At 37.9% G+C, this 11,434-nt stretch overlaps 1 pseudogene; it reads right to left on the bottom strand.

Moving 5' to 3' along the window:
* Window positions 1-2,771: 2,771 nt before the first annotated feature.
* LOC131992665 (urea transporter 1-like) lies at window positions 2,772-7,684 on the bottom strand (annotated as a pseudogene).
* Window positions 7,685-11,434: the final 3,750 nt, after the last annotated feature.

Raw genomic sequence — 11,434 nt, 5'->3', positions numbered from 1 at the left:
CTGATAACGAACCATTTTTAACTGCAGTTATAAAATACATTGGCCTACTTAGTTATGTGACACTTGCTATTTTTACCTGACAGACACTGCAGTAGACAAACAGCCGGTACAGAGACACATCTTCATCAGAGGAGAGACTCATCCTTCACAGCTCCAGCTCTCTCTTTTTCTCTCTACTGAGTTGTGTTTTGTGGGAGCAGTAGGAGCTGCATGAAGGGGACTCTGCAAGGTGAATCACACCGCTGTGAGCACACAGCGCTGGCACTGGGGAAGTGACACTAACCTCATCTCACACCATCCCACTGCCTTCACTTATCCTGTCCTTCAAAGGTTGCCAGATGAATCAACGCTGTGTAAAAGGCCACGGAAAAATCCACTGACAAAGGTCACCTCTACCTACAGGCGGCAGTGGGTTAAAGAAATTACACAGACAGCTTTGAGGAAAGTGTCTCTAATGACTTCAGAATATAAAGTTGGATTTGAGGAGGCATTCGGTTCAAATGCAGGGCAAAAAGAGAACACATTAAACATTAGAAAATCTGTCATAACAAGTCATATTTTATCACCAGTCAAGAAAATGAGATGTTCTCGTTTTCAACTTCATCTCCCTCCCTCGTCTCGCACCTTCTCCCCCGATGTACTGCAACTCCCACACATGTCTGGGAGTGTGACTGTCTGTTAAGTGTAGTGCCGGCTAGACTAACGCCATGTGCCTCGGTGCACCAGATACTCAGACAGGCAGATGGCAATAACAAAGATTTACTCATAAATGTAAATATAAATGCAGACCCAGACAGAGTTCTGTATACGTGTCATCAGCTGACATCTTGGTGGCTTCTTTTCACAGAGATGGAAATCTTCTTGTTCGAGGAGAAAAGATTCTCCTCAAAAGGAGAGATGAGGACAGAGGGGGACAGATAATGGCAGAAGAGGGCGTTTGAGGACAGCGGGGAAGGAGCAGATAAGGGTTTATAAAAACATGTCAGACCGAGGGAGAAGCAAAAGAGAGGTAAAAGAGAAACGATAAGAGGAGCGATAAGAGGACAGATTGGAGTACAGAAGGCAGAGATGGATTATGGCTGGCAGAGAAAAGGGTGTTTTTGCTGGGGGAGCACTTTATGAAATCTCCCCTACAGCTCACTGTCTGTCTGATGAAATGCTCCGCTGCATTTTAAATCAACTCGCAGCCAAACTGTAGCACTGAGACAGGAGGAGAGACTGTTTACTGTAGCGACAGTTAATGAACAACAGTCTCAGCACAAGAACACATTTAATATAATATATATAATTACAGACAGAGTGGATGTACAGACATGGGGGATTATGAGTCAGTAGACATACAAAAGGCTTCACCACCTCTACTTTATAGAAGCAAGACACACACACCCACACACACACACACACACACACACACACACACACACACACACAAGCCAAAGTTTTTTGTGCCTTTGTGATTATTTTGTCCATTTTTATGGTTATTGTGAGTCATTTTTTTGTTTCTTTGCAGCTGTTTGGCATCACAGTGTAGTTGTTCAGGCTCTTTTTGTTGTTTTTTGTGCTTCTATCTAGTCATTAAGCATATCTCTTTGGTTTTGTGTCCATTTGTAGCCATTATTTGTGTATTTGTGGTAGTTTTTCCTTTTCATAGACATTGTGAGTCTCTTTGTGGTCTTTCTGTCTGTCTTTGCAGCTGTTTTGCATCTGGATGTTGTTACTTAGCCACTTTTTGTTGGTGTTTTGTATCTCCTTTTAGTACTTTTGTGTCACCTTGCAATTGTTTGGACCATTTTTGTCATTATTTTGTTGTCTTTGTGGCTGTTTTGCCCATTTTATAGTTGATGTGAGTCCTTTTGTTGTTTGTTTGCAGATATCTTACATCACAATGTAGTTGTTTCGGCTCTTTTTGTTGTTGTTTTTTTGTCTATTTCTAGTCATTTAGCATATCTGTGTCAGTTTGTAACCATATTTTGTGTCTTTGTGGCTGTTTTGCCCCTTGTCAGAGTGATTGAGAGTCTCTTTGTGGTCTTTCTGTGTCTCTTTGCAGCTGTTTTGCATCTCTATATCGTCACTTAGTCTCTCTTTTTATGGTCATTTGAGTCTCTTTGTAGTCGTTATGACTCACCTTGTAATGGTTTTAATCTTTTCTTAGTATACTTTGTCAGTGGCTGTTTTGCCCCTTTTTATAGTACATGTAGCTTTTTGTCTCTTTGTCTCCTTGCAGCTGTTTTGCATCTCTACATGTTTATTAAGCCTCTTTTTGCTGTTGTTTTGTTTCTCTCTGTGGTCATTTTGAGTCTATTTGTAGAAGTTATGTGTATCTTTGCATCATGTCATTTTGTTGGTCTCTGTGGCTATTTTACCCCTTTGTCTCTTTGCAACATGTTTTGCTTCTATTTGTAGTTGTTTTATGTCTCTTTGTGGTCCTATTGCATCTCTTCATGTATGGTGTATATTTCCTTTTGTGGCATTTTGCAAGAGAAGGCATTCCTACATTGAAATCTGCTCAGTATTTTTAGTAATATAATATTTACACATAGCAGCAGTGGTTCTTTCCTTGGAAAATGCTGCCCTCTGCTGTGTAGAAGAGCTTTACTTCATAATATTTGCCCTTTCAGAAAATATTACGATGCCAGCCATTTTATATAACTGATACTGTTATGTAAGAGAGAAAATACCAAGAGTGTATATCACCACGTTATTTCTTTTCCCTTTTGCACAATTTAACACTTGTGAAGGTAAATGTCAGGACAAAAGAGCATCTCCTCTAATCACACAGATTCACTGCAGCCACTGTTCACCACCAACTGGACGTTTGGCCGTGGGCTCTCCTTCAGCTTGGCCTCTTCTTGGCTGCTGCTCTGCTGACTGTGCTGAGCTGCTTTCTCTGAGGCCTTTAATTGTCTCTGGTAGCGCCGGTTTTCCTCGGGGTAGGAGACCACAGACAGAGGCAGTCTGCAGATGGCCGGGATCTCAGAGGAAATGAGGAGGAAGATGAGAGTCGACAGGCAGAAAGGCCACGTGCAGGCTGGTAATGCAAGCTGAAAGGGGATGTCATAGGAGAGGGGGAGCATGACACATGATATGAGAGAAATTTGGGTGTTCAGATTACGTTTATAGATTTTGACTTAGAAGAAAAGTTCCTTACTTACCAAAGACATCAGTTTTGAGATCGCTGCAGTCATATATGCACAAAAAAGTGCTGAAAAGAAACATAATTTAACAATTTTAACTGATATGACTGAAACAGTAAAAAACACGAATAAAAGAGTCCATAAATGAATTATGATGCCATCAAATGGGCTAAAATATTAAAAAATAAATGTAGGCATTCAGGCAAATGTGATATAGATTGATATTTCTGTTTTACTTGGCATCTTTATTTATTTTCCTTTATATTATTCCCATATTTATTCACTTATTTATTTTTTGTTAATTTATTCATATACTTTTTTTTACATTCATTAATTTTACTATTGCATTTGTAATTCATTTTTAAATATTATTTTTGTTTTTAAATGTAATCATGTATGCATTTATTTTCATTATTTCTCTAGACATTGCCTTCCTATTTACTCCCATAAACTTTTCCCCCTGTATTTTTTCTTTTTAAATGTGTCATTATTCATTATTATTTAATTGTTATTTGTCATTTGTTATTATTTGTATTATTATTATTATTATTATTATTAATAAAAAATAAGAAACTAAATAAATAAAGAAGAATTAGAATAAAAAAAAATCTACATATATGTCACATTTGATCAATTATTATTATTACTATTCATTAATATGGTTTAATACCTATCCATCTATCTAACATTTGTTTATTTATTTATGTTTATTTATTTTTGCAGCTTCTGTCCTCCATAACCTGAAGGTGGAAATTGATCATGCTGTTCATCGCTCTTACCACATATTAGAGCCAGTAGATGGGTTTGCCATGTTAAGACAAAGAAGACCACTCCAATGGCGATGCAGGACAGAGCGCTGTTATATCCCCACAGTCCTGAGTAAATGTCCCTTTGAGGAGCTGCAAGAGCAAATCCTGCACCAAACATCAGAGACGACCTCAATATTTACCATAAAATTCATTATTAAACAGCAAACAATAGCACAAATGTCAGATTTGAAGGGAAAAAAACAGAATCAACATACACAGGTTATACAGCATTATTTGAGTAAACATGCCATGGCTCATTCGTCATAATGCCACAGTGCCCTTTGAAGAGAAAAGCTCCTGCTGTAGCCTCAGCAGACATTATGTATATTTCTATGCAAATGGGAGAATCTTTTTACCAGACAGCATGCCAGCAGCAGAGCCACACATGGCATGAAAACAGATAGTTGGTGAGGAAAGCAGCAGGGCCAGAAGGATGAGACCTCCTGTCCAAGGACTGTGGCAGCCGTACACCTGGCCAACACCAACTGGCACCGACAGGAAGAGCTGCACACGGAGAGCCCCCATTTACATACATTTTAAACCATTTAAAACTATTACATGTGCAATATGGCATGTGTATAGATTTAGATTATGTGATTTTTTAAGAAGAGCTTCTGGACCAATAACAATCCTGTAATACCTGAGAGATATCGAGGCTTTGCATGGAGTCATTATGAGGGTGCAGATGGTCACTTGGCTGGATGTCCACCTGAAATTGCAGTATAAGTAGGTTACATTTTCATTTGCAGCTCAGCACTGTGTGTGTGCATCCTTGTTTGCATAGCAGGGCTGTTTGACTGACCTGTGGAAAGTAGGGGTGATTGGCTCCTGTACCTGCAACATGTACACACATCAGAATATTAAAGGGCAGGATGACCATCGGGACGTCCCATTTGGTGGCAACTGAGGACAAAGCACTGGAGATTACCGGGCTGGGAACAGAAGCAGTAAATGGATTGCTTATTGGACGGAAAGGCAATCTATAGCATGTTCCCTCCTAGATTGGCCTTGTTTACTTTCAGGGTGTGAGCCTGGGAATAGATGTATCTGCTGAGCTCATATTTTCTCCGGTCACTCTCCTATTCACACTGATTTACATCCCTGTCCTGGCCCTGTGCAAGCCAATTACCACCATTCATCTTATAAGGCTGCAAGTTTGATATGATGACTGGCATCCAGCGCAACTCACAAAACTCTGTTCAAACTGTCAAACTAGGCAGCGCTGATCAAATATGAGTCACAATTCTGTTACTGCGTTGTCTGTTTCTCCCCACAAATGCTTTCAGACACACTGGTTATCTGTAATTTGAGAAAGTTTGTGACTAGGCTCGGTGCTATGTCACGTTTCATTGCTCTGATTGGTTGTCGGTCTTTTCAAAGGTTCCAGACTAATTTTAATTTGTGAATCAAATGTGCTTCATTCAGATTCAGATTACTTTGTTGTCCATTCATTTTGCATAAAAACTACACACACCGTAGACAACAGTACGCGGCTCACACAACAATTATAGGTATAGGTGGATTGTTCTTAATTGGCATGTAAGTCCATGCAAGCCTCTTGCTGATATTGTGGCATTAGTCTGTCGGGGCATCAGGTCTCTAAGAGTGGAGCTCTATGTAAGAATTTAAATACATGTACAGCACAATTAGCTAGTTCATTGCAGATAAAATACTACTACCGTAATACTACAGACTTTTTCAACCTTTTTACTGGACAAAATGTCAGGATTTTTGTTTTTAAAGTTTAAAGTCAGTTTTGGGTTCATACTTGTAGTTTTGGTGTCTACTAGAACATGGTACCTTGCTTATACAGAAGTGTTCAAAATAATAGCAGTCCAGTGTGACGAACCAGACTAATCCAGGTTTTTAGTATATTTTTTATTGCTACATGGCAAACAAGGTACCAGTAGGTGCAGTAGATTCTCAGAAAACCAACAAGACCCAGCATTCGTGATATGCAGCTCTTAAGGCTGTGCAATTGGGCAATTAGTTGAAAGGGGTGTGTTCAAAAATATTGCAGTGTGGCATTCAATCAGTGAGGTCATCAATTTTGTGAAAAAACAGGTGTGAATCAGGTGGCCTATGTTTAAGGATGAGCAGCACTTGTTGAACATGCATTTCTCTTTGAAAGCCTGAGGAAAACGGGTCGTTCAAGACATCCATGCCACACAGATGTGAAGCACTTATAAAAAAACCTGTGGTCATACAATAGTTTTATGTTTGTAAAGTCAATGGCAGACACTGCTATTTTTTTTAACACACCCCTTTCAACTAATTGCCCAATTGCACAGCCTTAAGAGCGTGCATATCACGAATGCTGGGTCTTGTTGGTTTTCTGAGAATCTACTGCACCTACTGGTACCTTGTTTGCCAAATATACTAAAAACCTGGATTAATCTGGTTAGTCACATTGGACTGCTATTATTTTGAACACTACTGTATATATAAAAAACATATTTTTCTTGTACTGTCTGTCTTAATATACCTGTATTCTGTATTTAGCCGGGGAATGACTGCAACAGCACTATAGCAGACCCTATACCACATCTAAGTTTATTTATGTCAGTAATCAATTCAAAATGTGGAAATAACACATTATATAGATCCAATACACACACACAAAGAAAAATTCCATGTCTTAGTTCATTTAATTTCTTCAAATTATAATGATTGTGGCTTACATTTAATGAAGACCTAAAATTCAGTGTCTCAAAAAAATTTTAATATTACAAAAGACCAGTTATAAAAAGTTTGTTTAATATGGAAATATTGGCCTCTGAAAAGTATGTCCGTCTATATGCAGTCAATACTTGGTTGGGGCTATTTGACTTGAACTAAATGGACTTTTCCATTCCATTCCCATCTAATTTATTTAGATGCACATGTAGATATGACATCACAACCTTAAGGAAGTCCGCTGTGTCACTTCTTCATTGATTGAGTGCTTTGATACTTTAACAGTATTTATATAGCACCTAAGCCTGATGTATAATCAAAAAGTCTCACTATTTATGGGACCTGAGTGAGTCGGTGTTGGTGTTTTCAACATGAAGCTAATTTTAGTAGATTAGTCAGTTGTCATTTCAGCGGGAGAAAAAAATGAATTGTTGGCTAGAAATAAGAGGCTGCTTTTGTTTTTCTGTCTGTCACATTGTTTCAAAAATGACTCAGAATTTCAAGTGTGTGCAATCAATTGAATCAGATGAAATTTGAGAGAACACTTACCACAACATGGACATAAACATGTTTGGCAACAACAACCACCAGTACCAGCTTCCTCTGGCGGAGAAAACAGCCATCAGTATGCCGACCAGCGTTTCATTGTAGCCATATAAACCTGCTGATATGGCCTCCCTGCGGTGAATGTGACAGATGTGCAAAACACACTTAAATAAGACACACACTGTGAAAATAGCTCAGTGTGAAAGATAAAGAGAGGGTAGCCCCAGGGAATATAAGTGGAAGAGACAGCGATAATGGCTCCGTGATGGGAGGAAATGTTTCTTTTTTTCCATGATGAAGTCGAATAAGGATAAGGAGACGAATCTAACCTGTTCTATCCCAGCAAGACAGCAGACACAGTGGACACGGAGGTACCTAGCAGACCGTTCAGAGCCAAGGGTCCTGCAGGAAGAGGCCAGCCATGATGAGGAGCCCGCTGACCGGGTTGTTCACAAACATGACCTGTGCCACGCCACGGAGAATCCAGTCCAGCAGGATGACCAGAGACTGTCCTGTCATGGAGGGACACAAAAGGCTGAAATTTCAAACTGAAACATATATATTCACTCAACTACTGTACTTAAGTTACATTTTGAGATACTTTACTTAAGTATTTCCATTGTAAGTAACTTTATACTTCTACTCCACTACATCATGAGGCAAATATTATACTTTTTACTTTTACTCTACTACATTTAGCTGCCAGCTTTAGTTCATTTTCAGGTAGAGATTTAACATAAAAAACGTGATACATTTAAAGTGATTAGAGTTTTTATTTAAATTAAACCTCATAACAATATATTAAGTAGCTAAAATGACCTACCTACCTTGAGAAAATTAAAATGCTGCTTCAAGTCAGTCAAGTCAAGTCAACCTTATTATCAATGTACAGGACATAAAGAGAACTGAAATTGCGGTTCCCTCTTATTCCCGATGCAAACAGCAATAAACATGAAATATAAAATATAAGTAACAGATTTAAAACATAAATGTAAAAACATATATATTACATAAATGCCTCAATATTCCAAATCCATTAATATATTTGGAATATATAAAACAATCTGACTGACTGTGTTAGACAGATCATCACCTACTTTTCACCCACTCTCTACAGAGCTGCATGTCTCCAGTGAAAGGACTCTGCAGAGGACAGAACGAGCTGGAGCTTCTTCATGTGAAGGCCGGTTGCTGTTTTCCATTTCTGCTGTCATCAGAGTTTAACACAGTTGCTATTTTAGTACAATATATGATACAACAGATAATATACTGTATATACATGGTTAGCAAACCCTACATTTTATACACAAAAGGTCACATTTAATCATATTTTGGTTCAGGGACCTCAATCAGAAACGATTTTGGTTGTTCGATATGATTAAAATAACAGATAATTTAGTTGAGGAGAAAACTGTGTAGGAAGTGAGACTCATGACAATGTTCAATACAAATGCCTCACCAGGAATCCCACATACTGTTTAAATTACTTTTTATGTCTTTAAATTGCCTTCCATTTAGCTGATCTTATAAACAATTTTCTTTCTCTATAATGCTAAGCGTTTTATTTTTTCCTTTTAAAAAAATAAATAAATCTGTATCTCTTTGATTATTATTCTTATCATATCTTGTTTTTCTGTCCGCTTGTTTATTTGCTTCTATTATAAAGCACTTTGCGCTGCTTGTTTTGTATAGCAGGTGTCATACAAATAAAATGTTATATATTATCATTGTTATTATTTTTAATATGATCATAATTCTTACTTACTTTTTTTTATACTGAATTAAACGATAGAAGTAAACTATTCCCGATTTTCTGAGGACCCCCTGTAATTCCGCTGGTTTAGACTCACTGCTGCAGGTTATATTAGCGTCCTAATTATACGCAGAAAGTCTTTTTGGCTGTTTTATTCTCTATTTTACCAGGAGATCCCATTGAGACCAAATATCTGTTTTACAAGAAAGCCATGGCCAAGGTAACAGACGTACAAAAATGACAACATATTAAACATACAACAAAATACTGTGTATTCTTCTCTAGAGATGTTGATGTTTGTCAGCCGGGTCATCACTCTGGTCCAGACTGTAATATCTCAACAGCTATTGGATGGGTTGGGCCTCAATTTCTCAGGCCTGCACAAATAAATAAAATAAAATAAAGTTGATAAATGGGCATTTTAGACATCAACTGAAGGCCGGTTGCTCAAGCATCTTCATCCTCTGCACGTGCCTGCTTGAGTCCCAACTAAGCTTTCCTGTGTCCTTGCATCTCTCCATTGCATCCTTGTGAGGGCAGAGCCAAGACATGGGGAAGAGATGCATATGAGCAAAAACAAGATGCAAAATAAGGTAAAGGGATGATTCCTAAAATGCATTTACAGGTGCATCTCAATACATTAGAATACCATGGAAAAGTCAGTTTCCAGTAGTTCAAGTCAAATAGCCCCTACCAAGTAGCCTATTGAGTGCATATAGATGGACACACTTTTCAGAGGCCAACATTTCCATATTAAACATACTTTTTAAAATTGGTCTTTTGTAATATTAAAATTTTTTGAGACACTGAATTTTTAGGTCCTCATTACATGTAAGCCATAATCATTATAATTAGAGGAAATTAGGGCTGGACGATACATAAATATCAAAGATATATCGATATGTTTTTAAATGTTATATGGAATTAGACTATATCGCATATATCAATATAGTTTTAAAAAAGTACTTCTTTATATATAAATGCTGCCCTTACTAGGGTTTGTCATATTTAGTTCTTTTGTAATGTTTGTTATTCTTTTCTCATATAAATATATTTATTTCAGAAAAAAATTGGCACATTTTATTGCATTATTAAAATGTGCACTTTATGGAGCTTTGATTTAAGAAAACATTGAACATTTGCTCTCACTTTGCGATAAAAATATCGGGATATATATCATATATCGATATTCAGCCTAGATATATCAGGATATGACTTTTGGTCCATATCACCCAGCCCTAGAAGAAATGAAATAAAGTAAGATATGAAATGTTTAATTCTGTGTGTTTTCACTTTTTGACTTGAATTACTGACATAAATAAACTTTTCTATGATATTCTAATTTATTGAGATGCACCTGTAGCTGAGAGGATACTTGCCAGAGGAGCCATAAACAAGGATCCAAGTGTATCCTCTGCTGAAGTATTTTGGCACCTGTGATGTAAGAGGTGTGACACACAGCTGGAATATACAAACCATGGTGAAAAGTAAATATAAAAGTTATGCTCATCTGACAGATATTTTAAAATATTGCCAGCTGTGTCGTTTTAAAATGACGGATGACTCATCTTGTTTAAGGCCTGTTTCGTTTACTCCTCTCTCCTTGTGTCTCTTTCTCGCCTCCTCCACTCTCCACTCAGGTGGGAGGGACTTACACCAGGAAGAGCAGGCAAGGAAAGGAATCGAGGATGCACATGAGAGCTGAGAAGGTAAAGTCTTATTTTGCTTTCATGCTTCTAGAGCCCACATATTCTGCAGTGTGTTTAGTTATACTTGTAATCTAAACCCTGATATTGTCAGTTATTGTCATGCACCCTTCCCCTGCTATTCACAGACAGACGAGTCGACGCCTCCCTGAAAACAAACTAAATCTGTGTGAACATGAATCCCTTCACTCCCTGAGGTGGAAACAATTCTAGCAGAGAAGAGTGAGCTAAGATCTAAACTTCAGTGCCAGTTTGCCACATCGTTTTCTATTCTTTTTATTTTAATTTCTTGTTTTGAAGGAGTGATCAAAGCGGGCTTCCCGAAGAGCTTCCCACAGTTACCGTCAACATCCCCAGTCACAGTTCTCTGCATGAAAGCCGGGTGTGTTTATGTTGCTGAGTGAGTGCCGAACCTCTTGATCTCTCAGTTCTGTTTGCAGCCTCTTTTATTCTGAGCCACAATACTTCTTAAAAATCAACAGATATGGAAGCTGCTGAAAACAACTCTGCACTAACTTTTGTGAGTGTGATCAAATATAAACAATCAGTAACCTGCTATGTCCAGAGGTGGTGCAGACCATGAGACTGTTATCTTCAAACCATCATATTGTTAAGCATCTTTTGTTTTGTGCTGTTTCCTTTGTTTCAGTGTTTTTATATGGCCTTTGGGAGCTGCTCTCTCCTCTCACTGTACTGCAAATTACTGTGGTTGTTTACAAACTGTGTACACACAATCAATAGCACACACAGTCATTAACCCTTGAATAGAAGGTGCAGGGTCAGTGCCTATTCATTAGGATAAACATGTAG

This window comes from Centropristis striata, chromosome 19, assembly GCF_030273125.1.
Source record: "Centropristis striata isolate RG_2023a ecotype Rhode Island chromosome 19, C.striata_1.0, whole genome shotgun sequence".
In the NCBI taxonomy this organism is placed as follows: domain Eukaryota; kingdom Metazoa; phylum Chordata; class Actinopteri; order Perciformes; family Serranidae; genus Centropristis; species Centropristis striata.
Note: the sequence above shows the minus strand (reverse complement) of the source record. Positions and strands in the feature narration are given on the sequence as shown.